The sequence below is a fragment of the Typopeltis vanoorti genome, chromosome 3 (genome assembly GCF_054136105.1).
Source record: "Typopeltis vanoorti isolate ZY-2024b chromosome 3, IOZ_Tvanoo_1.0, whole genome shotgun sequence".
NCBI classification, from domain to species: Eukaryota; Metazoa; Arthropoda; class Arachnida; order Uropygi; family Thelyphonidae; genus Typopeltis; species Typopeltis vanoorti.
In genome coordinates, this window is record NC_143551.1 from 118307437 (window position 1) to 118321912 (window position 14476).

Below are 14476 nucleotides of genomic sequence, written 5' to 3' on the forward strand. Positions count from 1 at the left end.
TTCCAAAACTCAGCAAAATCAACCGTAGAACATTCACAATATGCATTGCTAAATAAACACCAGTTAGGATTAGGAACATCACTTCTTATGTGAACCTCAACCTCGGGCGATCGTGTGAGATGGTTATTAGGTTTTCCTTCAGGATTTAAGATCTTGGATTTATTTTATATTATTTATAGAAGTTGGAGTCAATTATTAGCAGATTCTAACAACTAAGAAGATCGTTTGTGGATTGCAGAGTTTTATGAATAATCAATCTGTTTTCGATTATTATCTTTTCAAGGTGTGGGGAAAGAAACTTTTAACTTCTAAAGTAATAAGAAAGTTAAAATATTGAAAATATTTTAACTTTCTTATTAATTCATCTTATTAATTCATTCTTATTAATTCATCAAATAATTCATGTGGTATTTTATTTTATCAATAAAATAAAATACCACATGAATTATTTGTTATAGTAATAAATAATAACCTTGAGGATGCCTGCAATTTTATTTTATTTATTTATTATTTATTTATTATTGTTTGGTATGAAATACCCGAAAACTGGTTTTCGTTAATGTGTCAGCTGCATGCAAATTTCTGTGATTCACTCTGAAAAACAAGAAAAAACAGAAGCGTAATAAGTGCAAATATTTCTTATTTAAAACACTTTTGTGAAGACGCTTTAAACTCATCTATTTATTTTTGAATGAAATTTTTTTAACAAAATAAGAATTTCAAGGCTTAACATTTAAACATTAATGAACGAAGCAACTGAATTTGGGTAGGGCAAAAACAACAACCATTCAGGTCGCACGTTTTCATTCATGACAGTTTTCTAGACTACTGAAGGCAGGATGTCGAGTAATAACTAGTTTTTTATATCCTGAACACCTCATCAACCAGTTTGAGTTTCCAAATCTGCCCCTCCCCCAATACGCACTCACGTTTTTCCTTAGACTTCAAATCGACGGAAATCCGTAGGCGGAGAGGCACGGTTTCGAGAATTTCCTTATCCCTTAAGCTAAAGACGCCTAAGAACACGCTGGAAAAATTGTACAGTATTTTGCTGGCCATTGATTGCAACCACAGCAAACACAAGAACATATAACTACCTGAAATTTCCATTAGATGGCAGCACTAGATATTCAACAGGTGAGAATCTTTTACCGATTGGTGTTTTCCTCATAACGCGTTGTATTACCTGTTCAAATGTTGCGATTGTTAAAGTAGTGTAAAAATTAGTACTTTTGACCACGAAGGTAAGTCATTTTACTTTTATAATGCCAGTATAGTTCGGAAAGGATAACGAATTGCTCCTACTATTTTCAAGACATTTGTTTGTAACTATTTATTAAAGAATTTGGTGCCGAGTGCAGCTTATAATTTCTTTAACGGTCTTCTCGTTTCTTCAGCAGACGATGATGAAATTGTTGAACGATTATAGGTGATGGAAATAACGTTACTTGAAATTGCACTGTAGTTTTTTTTTTTTTTCTGCTAAAAGGGAAAAAAATTATCGATATACAAACAAGCTTCTGAGATGTTTTTTAATTTTATTATTTTTTAAGCTTTATGTAATTTACATGTTCTGTTTTATTTAGTAGTTGTTTATCACCTGAACAACGAGAACAAGTAAAATTAATGAAAGAGTTGTTATTAAATTATCAAAATGTTTTCTTTTATGAAGAAACAAAACTTCTGGTATGCAGTATACCGGCGTACTGGTAAAAAAAAAAAAAATTGTAAATTTCGGAAATATTTGTTTATGACCATTTTGATTACAGGGAAGACGTGACGCTTAGGTTCGTAAGAAACATCTATTCCTCATAACTGCGCGCTCTTGCATATTACGTATAAAAGAACACTTGCTGTTGTCCTTCACTTAAATAGAGCTGTACCGGTACATACATTGTTAAGCTGAATGATGAGTGTTGAATTAATTTTAAATGCGTTTACAAGATATATCCGCCCCATTTTTTATCACCGTTTCTGTAGTTGTTTAAATTTCATTTACTTGTGCGAAAGATTAATAAAAATATTTCTGGTGCCTTTGACTATCATTCGTTTTTGAACTAAAATCATGCGACAGACTGAAAGTTCATATTCGAGTAGAATCTTTGGAATTTGTTTTGTTTTCAATGTGTGTGTGTTGTGTGTGTGTGTGTGCGTGTGTGCGTGTGCGTGCGTGCGTGCGTGTGTAAAATCATACAAAAACTGTTACGAGGAGGTTCCTTTCTTGCCTAGTAGTACTTTAAGGAAGATAATAAATAATACAGATTTAAAAAAGTGATAGACTTATACACGAGACTGTTTACATTTCGAGCCCTACGGAAGTTAAAATGTTTCATTTTTATGGCAAGTCATCCTCCACTACGTGTCGTATGGCATATTTATAGATTTTAATGGGAATGAAATGTGGAGGCTGGCATATGATAAAGGTAAATGTATTTACCTTGGTGTGCATGCGTGCGTGCGAGCTAAACAATAAATAAAACATATAGTGGGAGCTCCTCTATTTCAGTCGACATAGACGAAGCCCTTTGGTTGGAAAAAACCTGGGTTCGAATCCCATCCACTACGCCAAGAACCTTTTATCAGTTAGCCAGTCTTATGCAGTAGTGAAAGGGTTTTTCATCCGGCAAAAAGCAAATCGGCCCCGTAAACACACATATTCTACAGACATAAAATGATTTTATGCAACCCGATGCTGCATTAAATTGCCTTCAATCCGTAATGGGGGGGGGGGCGCTCAACCGTTTCGGACAGATGAAAATTGAATAGATGATTAAACAGTATTTCAGTACTGTTTGTAGACATAGGAATATAGGACAGTTTTCTCAAGAAAAGGGCTGCGTTGTTATCCACTTAGCTAGAGAAGTGTTCCACTTATTTCGCAACTACTTTTCAATTGTAATAAATCAAATCAATTGATCGCTGATTCGATCATCAAATCATCATTTTCTGGAATGTACAACACAAACATAGAATTTTCTTAACATTTTCTGTGAAGATTTTCTTACCACTTTCTATGAACACTTTCTGCCGCATTCTGTTATTTGTTAGGCCTCTATTTAGTCCTTCCCCACTTTTCGAACTTCTTAAAGCAATTCATAACAATGTTTTGGTGGTTTCTGGGTGTTTTCTTTGACATTTCTGTTTCGCTTGTTTTGTCTTCCATTTGCCATTATGTTTAAATAACTAAATCAGGCTCACATCTGCCCAAAAATTCTTGGATATTATTCATAATTAAGATTTTTTTTTTCGAAGATTGTATTAAATTTATTTTTTATTTTTTATCACTTCAGTATCGATTGACGATCTGCGTATAGTGGAATGGTTTTTATCACGTGTCGCATGTCTGGAAAGGGGACTTAGATTCAAATTCTGTTTATCACAGGAGGAACTTGAGGTATTTTTTCATTAGTATATCTGAAAAAGGAACGTAGAAAACGTTTACACACTGAAGATACAAGATCATCATAAAGGCACTATGTAAGTTGAAACAACAGTGAGGACAGATGGTACTAATATTTATAAAGCTAGCAAAAAAAGAAAGAAAGAAAGAAATATTTCGTACGACAAGTACAATTCAAAGACTTAAAGTCTCATCCACAAATCAGAGTCGAACGTTTGTGTATTATATATATATATATATATATATATATATATATATATATATATATATATATATTACTCCGTAACTATATATATATACAATTCCGGATTCTCCGTAACTCAGTCGCTATAGACGAATCCCTTTGATTGGAAACGTAGTTTGAATCCCCCGTCTAAGAAGTGAAGAACTTTTATCAGGGCTTTCTGAACAGAAGGTAAGTCAGACGGTCTCGCGGTGGTTGTAGGATTTTCTTTCCCTGAAACTCGGGTTTTTCATCCCGCGAAGAGACCATTCTGTCCGTAAACACACACACACACATATAGACAAAATACTTACTCTTTGACTTCTCATACGGAGGTGGCAAGGTTTTTCCTTCCCAGAATCTCGGTTTTTCGGTTCGATGAAAATTCATCGAAAAAGTTAATCGAAAGAAAATTCATCGAAAAGTCAATTTTTCGAGTGAACAATTCATCGAACGACAATTCGTAGAAAATGCAATTCATCGAAAAAAAAATTCACCGAAATTTTTAACTAAAATTTTATTAAATTGATCCAGCCAAAGCGGAATTGCTAATATATTTCGAAACTTTTTTTCGAAAATGTTATGATAAAAGTGATCCATTTAGAACAAAAACTGAACCCTGCAGACAGCTTCTTGTACCGACAACTTCTACTAATTCCACTAAGTAAGAGAGTTAGTGTAATACATAATTTGGACAAGACGTTTCTTTGTTGCCTCGAATATAGCTGAACAGAAAACTAGAACGGTTCGACATTTTCTTGTAAAAGTTTCAAATAGCGAATCTGAGTAAAATTCATCCCATAATAATTGCTGTATTGAAGTCGCATATTACTACTAGCAACAATAATGATAATGGAGCCTGCGTAGGGTGGGCTTTTCCTCCCGGAAACAGGCAAATCAGTCCCATGAACAGACATGAAACAGTTATCGGACAAGAAAGACAATAAGAAACCATATTAATCTATAATTATTTCCTATTAAAGTCCGATGAACTCTCCGGATATCGGAGAGTTCATCGGTTTTTCATCCCTCAAACGCAAACCGACCCCGTGAACACACAACTACAGACATAAAATGCTTATCCTTCGATGCAGCAGTGGAATGGCCAGATGACTGCATTAAATTGATCGAACCCCCTAATGAAGAGGCTCAACCGATTTTAGAACAAATTGGATGGATGTACAGTTTCAATAATAATTATTATTGTAATTTTTATTATTTTATTATTATGCCTTATTATTCTGTTTTGTGATAATAATTGATATCGTATATGGCACGAAATTGACATAAAGGAGAACGAACATAATTTATGGACAATTATTAATTTTTTTTTTTTATAATTACACTTGATTTTAACGGCATATTTATTCCGTTTGTTATGATATAATTCAGCCTATACTTAAACATAGGCATCGAGATGTACGATGGCGAAAGCTTTCAGACTACTTTATTCGGACTGTACTTCCACAGTGCAAAGATCCCGAAATGCTTTTAAATTATATTCGTCTAACGGAGTTTACCTGGTGAAATAAATATAATTTATAGGAATTAAACAGGTAAAAAAGTAGTAAAAAGGCAAGTACATTTGCTGAGGTCCCCTATAATTATCTGGCTGTCCATATGTTTCACTAGGCCGCTGCTTTAATGTTTTTTTTTTTTTTTTTTCTTGACTGCACGTGCCCTTATTTATGCCCAAAGCACCAATAATCACAAACACGATCCGTTCTAGTTTCTAAGAAGAATGGTTACGTACCCAACATTAATTACATAACAGACTCGAATCTTTCGCGTGGTGAATCGCTTCCCATATGAGTAGCGGCGAACTTTTGACCACCGCTAACCTCTTTATTTCTTCATTCAGTATTTTATCAAGCGGTTCACGACACTTCACTTCGTTAGCATCAGAGCTGGGTTCTTTCACTTCCAGTCACTTCATGTTGTCAGGAAGTAGCGGAACCATTCTTTTTTGTTGTTGCTGTTGCTGCTGTGATTGTTTAATTGTGAAGATTTTTATTTTATTTTGCTATTTTTAGCATCTCTGTGATGATGCCATACGTATAAATTTAAACGTATCCGGATAAGCAAACAAAAAGAACAATAAAATCATTGATTTACAAGGAAAGCTACAATAATTGTTAAAAATGTGTTTGACCAACCTGAAAACATGTCTGAAAGTGAAAATATAAGTTTCTTCGCATATTTGGTAGCGGTCAGAATATTTTGTATGCTTTCTTTGACATGTCCCAAACCTGTTGTTTCTGCTGAACAATTTCCAAGATAGCAAAATACATGAGATTAAAATTAATATTAAATGATAAAATAATAATAATAATAAATAAATAATTATAGCCTGTGATGCGTGAATTTGTGTATATCTTGTATATCTGCTGAGATGCGTATATCCCTATTCGTCTACTAAACGCTTCGATGTCCTTCTTGGCATCTGGGGACCGTTTGTCTGTCACTGCTACCGGAAAAAACTTCCACCAGACTTGATAGTAACTCAGCGGAAACGGTCTTGAAAAGCTGTTCAGTTTTTGGTTCTCTGCTTGGCAATAGATCTCAAACCAGCTCACTCTGCCCTCCAGCACAACCTTCATTAAAAAATTAATAATAATAATAATTAAAATTAATTTAAAAAAAAACACTCTCCAAGGAGTCATCATGGGAAAACACCGTACATTCTCTTACACATTACATAATCCACCATGCACAATCTACCGCCCACTAAATAGTATTTTTGTCAGTAAATTGTGTTCTTTGGCCGATTCCTGCGTGCAAGATGTAAAACCCGAGTTTACGAGTGAATGAACCCTCCTAACCCGTAACCTTCAGTGGAAAAAGCCGATATTGGCCGGTCTGGTTGGTCGAGTGGTTAGAGTACCCGCTCTCCAACCAACAGGTCGCTGGTTTGAATCTCGCCGTTGGCATGGATGTTTGTAATTGTCTTTAGGTGGAAGTGAATCTCATCGCCCGGTGCAATGGAGGCCTGAAGTGGCTGAAAAAGTTCCATGTTTGGTCTCTCACGGTATAAATGTACTACAGGTTGAGTACATCTTTGACCTTTCGTGGGTGGATATATATATGTATATAAGATATATATATATATATATATATATATATATATATATATATATATATATATATATATATATATATATATATATATATATATATATATATATATATTGTTAGGATCTTGCATAACAGCAGCGTAGCTACTATTATGATTGTTACAATTTCTTTTTTTTTTTTAATTTTTCGAATTATTTTTGAACATTTATGGCTGTATTATCTTTATATACCAGTCCAACTTTTGTATATTTTAATATTATTTTTCTCTAAAAAGGAAATTTTCGAAATTTCCTTTTTAGAGAATGAATGAACCCTCCTAACCCGTAACCTTCAGTGGAAAAAGCCAATATTGGCCGGTCTGGTTGGTCGAGTGGTTAGAGTACCCGCTCTCCAACCAACAGGTCGCTGGTTTGAATCTCGCCGTTGGCATGGATGTTTGTAATTGTCTTTAGGTGGAAGTGAATCTCATCGCCCGGTGCAATGGAGGCCTGAAGTGGCTGAAAAAGTTCCATGTTTGGTCTCTCACGGTATAAATGTACTACAGGTTGAGTACATCTTTGACCTTTCGTGGGTGGATATATATATGTATACAAGATATATATATATATATATATATATATATATATATATTGTTAGGATCTTGCATAACAGCAGCGTAGCTACTATTATGATTGTTACAATTTCTTTTTTTTTTTTAATTTTTCGAATTATTTTTGAACATTTATGGCTGTATTACCTTTATATACCAGTCCAACTTTTGTATATTTTAATATTATTTTTCTCTAAAAAGGAAATTTTCATGTGGTTCATAAAATGATCTTTTCGTTTTGATTTACGCGAACCTTTCTCCTGAATGTTTTTGAAGCATTTTATACGATTTAAGAGATATTTCTTTTGATTAATGGAGATGAAGATGGCCATTGTGTTTATCTTTATGCCACATTTTAAAATTAAACCAAATGCAAAAGCGATTATTATGCACTTCATAGTAAAAATATATAATAAAAATAGTAATTCATATTTAAAATTTTAATATACAGCATATTTTAAAAAAAAAAAAAAAACATATACCACTGCATGCGTAACAGTATAGTGAATTAATCGGTGATGTACCCTTAATAAAGGTAATCAGAATAATATGAAATCTAATTGATATATTTATTTTAAAAATAGATCAATCGAAGCAGTTTAGGAAGGAAAAGTGAAGACTAATTGACAATTGGAATTTTTCTTTCTAGAATAAGTTTGGTTAAGTGTTAATTCTTCCAGACATGTTAGCGAACGTGTAGGCGTTTACTTCCAGGATACAGCAAAAGGAAACGTGACCCCCTCTTTTCAAATGTAGGTACAGCGATAAGGAGCATTCAAATGCCCCCCACTTCCCTCGTTATCTCCTTTCCTTTTACTGAACAAGATTAATTTCCTAGTGACCATGGCTTAGCTTGTATCGAAACAGAACTTCTGAAGAAAACTGTGTGTTATTAGAAAGAGATTCTAGTTGAAAAAGCAAACAATGGTTGAAAAAAAAAGACACGAAAATGAAATAACTCGGCAATGGCCAAATGGGACTACTCGCGGGGGGGGGGGGGCTATTCGATCCTAGATGGAATTCAATCTGGGCTAGGGAATTATTAGTGTTGCATAACCAGTGATTTTCTGTGGCGTTTCTTCTTTTTTTGATATTATTTTCGCTAGTGAAACTCGCATAAAATGTATGCAATGTAGCATGTAAAAAATAAAATTACCTCTTAGTAGGGTTCACAGTTGGGAGGGACACACACACATACACACACACACACACACACACACACACACCAGTGCATACAAATAAATACTAGAACATTTTTTCTTTTAAGGTTACACGGTGATCAGTTACAAGTATGTCAAAATTAGTGTAAAATAATCTTTTCAACACGTGTGTTTTGTGTCCCTAAATTCAGAAATATGAAATACTAGAACATGAATGGCCAGAACCTTGGAGATGGTAAAAGAGTGCATAAAGGGTTTACCGATTTTGGAAAAGTTACTTTTTAAAAAACTGTGTAGCCTACTTCCTTTAGAGAAATGTGAGAAAGTGCTAGAAGTTTTTTTTTTTTTATTATTATTAAACAAGGAAGTGAATAACTCCTTATATTTTGTTGAAATCCAATTTTTAATACTGTTAAAAATATATTTCTTTCTTTTTTTTTTTTTTTTTTACTTTTCTGTCATGAGAGGCCAAAGCACCATTCCATTGATCTGTCCTTCATTTTTGTCTGATAACTGCGCGCGTTCTCTGGCTAGTTTATCTTTTTTTGTGAGAGAAAAATCTTATCACCACTGTGAAATCGATTAACTCGTCTTCTGTTGAAAAGCTCTAATAAAGATTTTTAGCATCTTAGACGAATTCTTCAATTTATGCTTCAATTCACAACACATATATCTAAGGGGTCGAAACATTATGTATTTGATTCTCCATCCCTAGTCTTATTTTCGCAATTCCTACTATTAGATTCGTTAATCAGGTACCGAACCGTAATATGACGTTGGCGAAGATGGTTAAGAAAAACGCACCTGGTTAAGCTGCTTGCTATTACCACCACATCCAAGTACAACAGTAATTCGTAGTTCTGATATCATTTTGACTATAGTAATGCTTCTGCACTTTTTTTTTTTTTCCTGGTGAATTTTTATTATGTTCAAATCTGTGTTAACCTATAAGCTTATCTGAAGAAAAAAAAAGAAAAAAGATCAGAGTGTGGTGTTTGATGTGGTAAGAAACGAAGCAAGCTCTAAACAGTCTTCTTATTTTTCCGTCCAATTAGTTCATTCTAGATAGCAAAAGACTTTAAAATTGATCCTCATTTTCTAGGAGTTGGAATCCTAAACTGTTACGAATACTGCAGTGGTGGAAATTCTCGTAATTTAGAGTGTAGGATCAATCCAAGCCTAACTAAGGATCCTTGTGTTCAAGCTTAATCTAGACATCCGCATTAGGTCTTTCTAAGGATGAATTTTTCTGGAACAAAACCACTTGCGAGTATAATTGTGAAACTTTAATTATAATAAACTAAATATTTAGAAGCCAACGTTTCTCTAGAGTAAGCTAGCATTTATCTGAACCAGTGTCTTATAATACGATTTTTATCACGTAGAAAAGATAGAAAAAATCTGCTGTTGTAATGGTATACATTAAGTACAGTATTTTTTTCTATCTTAATGGATATAATTGTATGTAAATGATTACTGTTTGGTTAACTTTCACTTGCATTACTTAAACGACTTCCTTATAATACGTTATTATATTATTTGCAATGAATGTTTTATATTTTTTTAGTGATACACATGTCGAATTACAATTACTGCAGCAATAAAACAATGACAAATGTTATAATAGCCACATGTCAGGATCCAGAGATTTCTTATAACGGCCCTGTAACCCATGTAAGTTTGCAATCATTTTTTAATGACCATCATGGTAATATTTGCCGTTAAAAATGGACATGGTCATTTGCGACTGCCCCGCTTATTGGAAATGGCTCTAAAAGTTATGTGTTTGATCTCTAATACAAGGTTTCCGGACTAAATAAAAAATGAAGAAAAATACAAAAAATATATAAGATTAATAAAAATAGAAAAATCCTTAGCCAAATTGGGACATCTTTATTCTTTATTTATTCTGCAGTACATAAAATGGACCCCACCCTCAAATTATATGGTGACATTACAAAGTCTCGTCTGAAAACAATTCCTTTACCGTCTCCATACGAAGCGTCATGTCTTAGCCTAGGAAACGAACATTTACAAAAATAGTGAGGTCACAAAGGTCATTTAGAAAGAGGCCACCGAAGTGGCATGCTCAGAATTCCATTGGTAAGGTTATTCCAGACGTGACTAACCTGACCAAGTGCGCCACATTCCTGAGAACGTTTTTTGTTGTAAGATGGGCATAAAAAGATATATTATTGCGTTTTCTAGTAATATTCTAAAAATATAGTAAGAGTGAGAGAAAAACTATAAAAAGAAGTTCGTTATATTTCAGTATATTCCGGAATATAATATGACAGCTTTGTCCTCCTCACTTCAATCTTTCGATGGTTTTCTTGCAACAGCTGATTGAGCTATCCAACACCCTCCACTTTTTCCGCTCCAGGTTTAGCAAAGTGGCGATGACAAATAAAATTGCACTAAATGTTTTCGTTACATTTATTTCAAGCTAATTGAAATTGACAGTCTTAAAAATCTTGCAACTTCGGCATTATGAATATTTATACCTTTTTTGTTTCTTATGATACTAAATTGGGGGAATAATCAGAAATCATGATTTCTTCTGGCGCGATTGTAGCAGATAGAACCTTGTTGATCTTTTACTGTTTATATTTCTACTAGCATTCTTTTTAACACCTGAAGAAGTCCTATGAAATTATGACGAAACGTTGTGTTTTTTGATTAAAGTGATTATTAATATCTTATCCCGGTTTGCTGTCTTACATATTTCTAATATAGTCTCGAATGTTAATCGCTGTTGCTATGCAAAAGGCATAGTAATACACCTGGAGGGCAAGGCCAGTTAAGTCGTGCTGACATGTAATTCAAGCTGAAGTAATCTACGGTGGTATCGGGCTAAAGAATGAGCCATGTACTTGACCGTAATGGATTTTAGCAAAACTGTGAGTAACAGCAGACCTGCATAAATAAACCCTTTCACTTCCTAGCGTGGGTTTTGCGACGGTAGTCCATTTGTTACTGCGTCCCACAGAAATCTGTTGTGAATTTCTTTTTCATTTGTTATTTGTAGCACGAAAGGGGTGGCGCGTGTTTGTAGAGAAAGTTTCTCTGACGGGTTTTCTGTTTCTAATTTAGTTCGTGACACCAGGTGACGACAGTGAAGCATAACAAACACAAGAACTGTGAATAGAATAAGTGTTTAAGGGCAACCTACCATGACGGTGTACATATGTCAGGATTTTCTCACTTGTTGATCTGAAGCATATGACTATTTTCAATTTGCGGTGCTCAAATAGGAGCGGCCGTAGCTCAGTCGGTTTCGATGGTGCCCTTTCATTGGAAAGAAAGTAAGCGTTAAGTCAGTTGATGACGCTTACTTAACATCAACTATACCTCTCTTTAAGGAGAGGTATGTTTAAGGACATACCTCTCCTTAAACTGATTCACTGACAAAAACTACCAATCGCCGCAGGCAACCCATTCCACTCGTCCACCACTCTGGTAGCAAAAAATCTAGACCTTACAGCCTTGGTAACTAAAGCTTTATTCAACTTCCAGTGATGACTTCTTGTTCTATCCCCACCTGCAATATGATGAATAATTTCTTCCACTTGCATTCTATAAAACCCTTTTGGTAACTTTGAATATTTCTGTCGTGTTACCTCTCTTCCTTCTGTCTACCAATTTCCATAACCCCTAAATCTTCAATCTCTTTTCATACGGAACATTCCAAGGCCCCTAAACCATCTTAGTTACCCGCCTCTGGATCCTCTCAACCACCTCCACATCAACAAACCCAGGCGACCAAATCTGAGTTCAGTTGGGAACGTATCAGAGACTTGTAAAGAGGACTGATGACTTTTCTGTCCCTACTAGTCAGTGTATTTTTGAGCATCCAAGTGATCTTCTGAGCTGTTTTGCCAGTTTTTGCAATATGACATCTGAACTTCAGTTCCATATCAACAATAACACCCAGATCCCTGGCCTCATCAATTTCCAGCAATGAAACCTCATCAAAAGAATACACAGACTGAAACTTTTTCAGTCTTTGACTACAATGACATCTTATTCAAATCATCCTGCAGGATCGTTATATTGCCTTTATTTACTATAGCTCTTCTCAACTTAGCATCACCAGCAAACAACTGGATATCACTCTTCAAATTACCTCCAATAGCATTAATATAAGATTAAACAACAGTGAACCAAGAACAGAACTTTGTGGCACACCACTGGTCACTTTATATTGTTTGGTTCCGCTCCACCACACACACTACTCTCTGATGCCTATCTGACAGCCACCCACTTATCCATCTCACCAATTCAGTATTCATTCTCATTTGCTTTAGCTTACTTAACAGATTCGAGTACAGTATTCGGTCAAAGGATTTTGCAAAGTCCAACAATATCACTACAGGCATTATTTTTAGCCAACTCTAGCGTTACTTTATTATAGAAACAAAGTGAATTGCTAAAGCCAGACCTCCTCTTAACATAGCCATGCTGACCTCTAAAAAGAATCAAATTATTTTCCACTCAATCTTAAATTCTGGTTTTCGCCAACTTTTCCAAAGCTTTAACCATCACTCCTGATATAGTAACAAGTCTATAATTTTCAACTTCCGTTTTGAACCCACCTTCACTGCAATGGACCTATCGTACCTTCCTTCCGTGCTCTAGGGAAGGGAGCTGACTTGTACGAATGTGCAAGGGATTATCCTTGCACATTCGTGCAACACAGTGCCAAAATCCCATCTTTTCATGTGAAAGAATTCCACAGGAAAATATGGGATTTTGAGAGATTTTTTTCCAGTTTTTTTATAAACCCAAGCACCTCCAGTTCGTCAGCTTCAGAGATCATATCCACACCTATCTCATCAGCTACTACTGGCCTTCATCCTGATGATAAACCTTCACAAAGCAATCACTTATAGTTCCAACTATTTCTTCAGGTTCTCTTACTTTTATACCAACAAAATTCAAAAATAATCATTTTGCTTTTTACTCGCTACGTAGCGAAACAATTCCTTAAGATTCACTTTGGAATGTTCAGCTAGTTTCGTTTCATAATGTGATTTTGCCTTCCGTACCTTGCATGTCACGTTTCTTGTTTGTGTCTTATACTATTCGTGAGATTATGTACTGTACTGTACTGTACTTGTACTGCTAATATATATTTTTCATTTCTCTCCATATCTGACCGCAGGTAGTGCAACACCAGGCAACTCGGGGCAAAGATGGAGTAAGCTACGCACATTGCCGCCTTCCAAATATCAGTTTAATATCTTAGGGCCGATGGGGCCCGTCTCAGATATTAAATTGATAAAAACAATTTAATATCTACAATTTTTCCTTGCTCATGACATTGTTGTTTTAGGAAACTCTAAAAGAAGAACTTCAACAAATGATCAATGAATTGAATGCAGAAAGTAAAAAAAAAGCAAGGATTAAATACAAAGACAAAACAAACAAACAAACAAAAATGTATAATAAACACATCAACAAAAAGCCAGTACAAATAGAATATCAGAAAACTGATATAGTAACCTCCTATGTTTACCTAGGACAAAAGATCACAGTAGAAGGAGGCTGTGAAGAAGAAGAAAAAATTATACGTAAAATTCAACTTGGGTTGGATAGTCTTTCGAAACACCATGAAGTACTCAAAAGAAAAACATTCCAATCTGCCTTAAAAGAAAAATATTCGACGGTCGTATACTTCCCGTGATGATATATGGAAGTGAAACATGGACTTTGACTAAAGAATTGACTAACAAGTTGAGGATTACTCAGAGGAAAATAAAAAGATCATTACCATTCCAGATAGAAAGCGCAATACTTCAGTCAGAGCTCAAACTTCGATGAGAGATATTATAACAGCCATTACAAGGTCCACATGGCAATGGGCAAGTCATATTGTAAGATGTTACACTCAAAAATGGTGTAACATCTTGATATCAGAATGGTATCCCAGAGATGGAAAGAGAGCTACAGGAGGACTAAAGAGATAGTAGGAGAATGAGATTAGAGAGACGGCTGAAACGCAGTGACATAGAAAACTCAAGATAGGA

General features: G+C 34.7%; 1 protein-coding gene across 2 annotated transcripts in view; it reads left to right on the plus strand.

The window, feature by feature from the left end:
* The first annotated feature begins 1112 nt into the window (after positions 1-1112).
* The window catches only part of LOC150108512 (hepatocyte growth factor receptor-like), a 186795-nt gene continuing 173431 nt past the window's right edge, over positions 1113-14476 (plus strand). The window contains exon 1 of one of the 2 annotated variants that reach the window (XM_090415937.1): positions 1113-1137. The gene's annotated coding sequence lies outside the window, so the exon portion shown is untranslated. Of the gene's footprint in view, positions 1138-1181; positions 1245-14476 lie in introns of those variants that run through there. The other variant, XM_090415934.1, reaches the window with a different exon arrangement.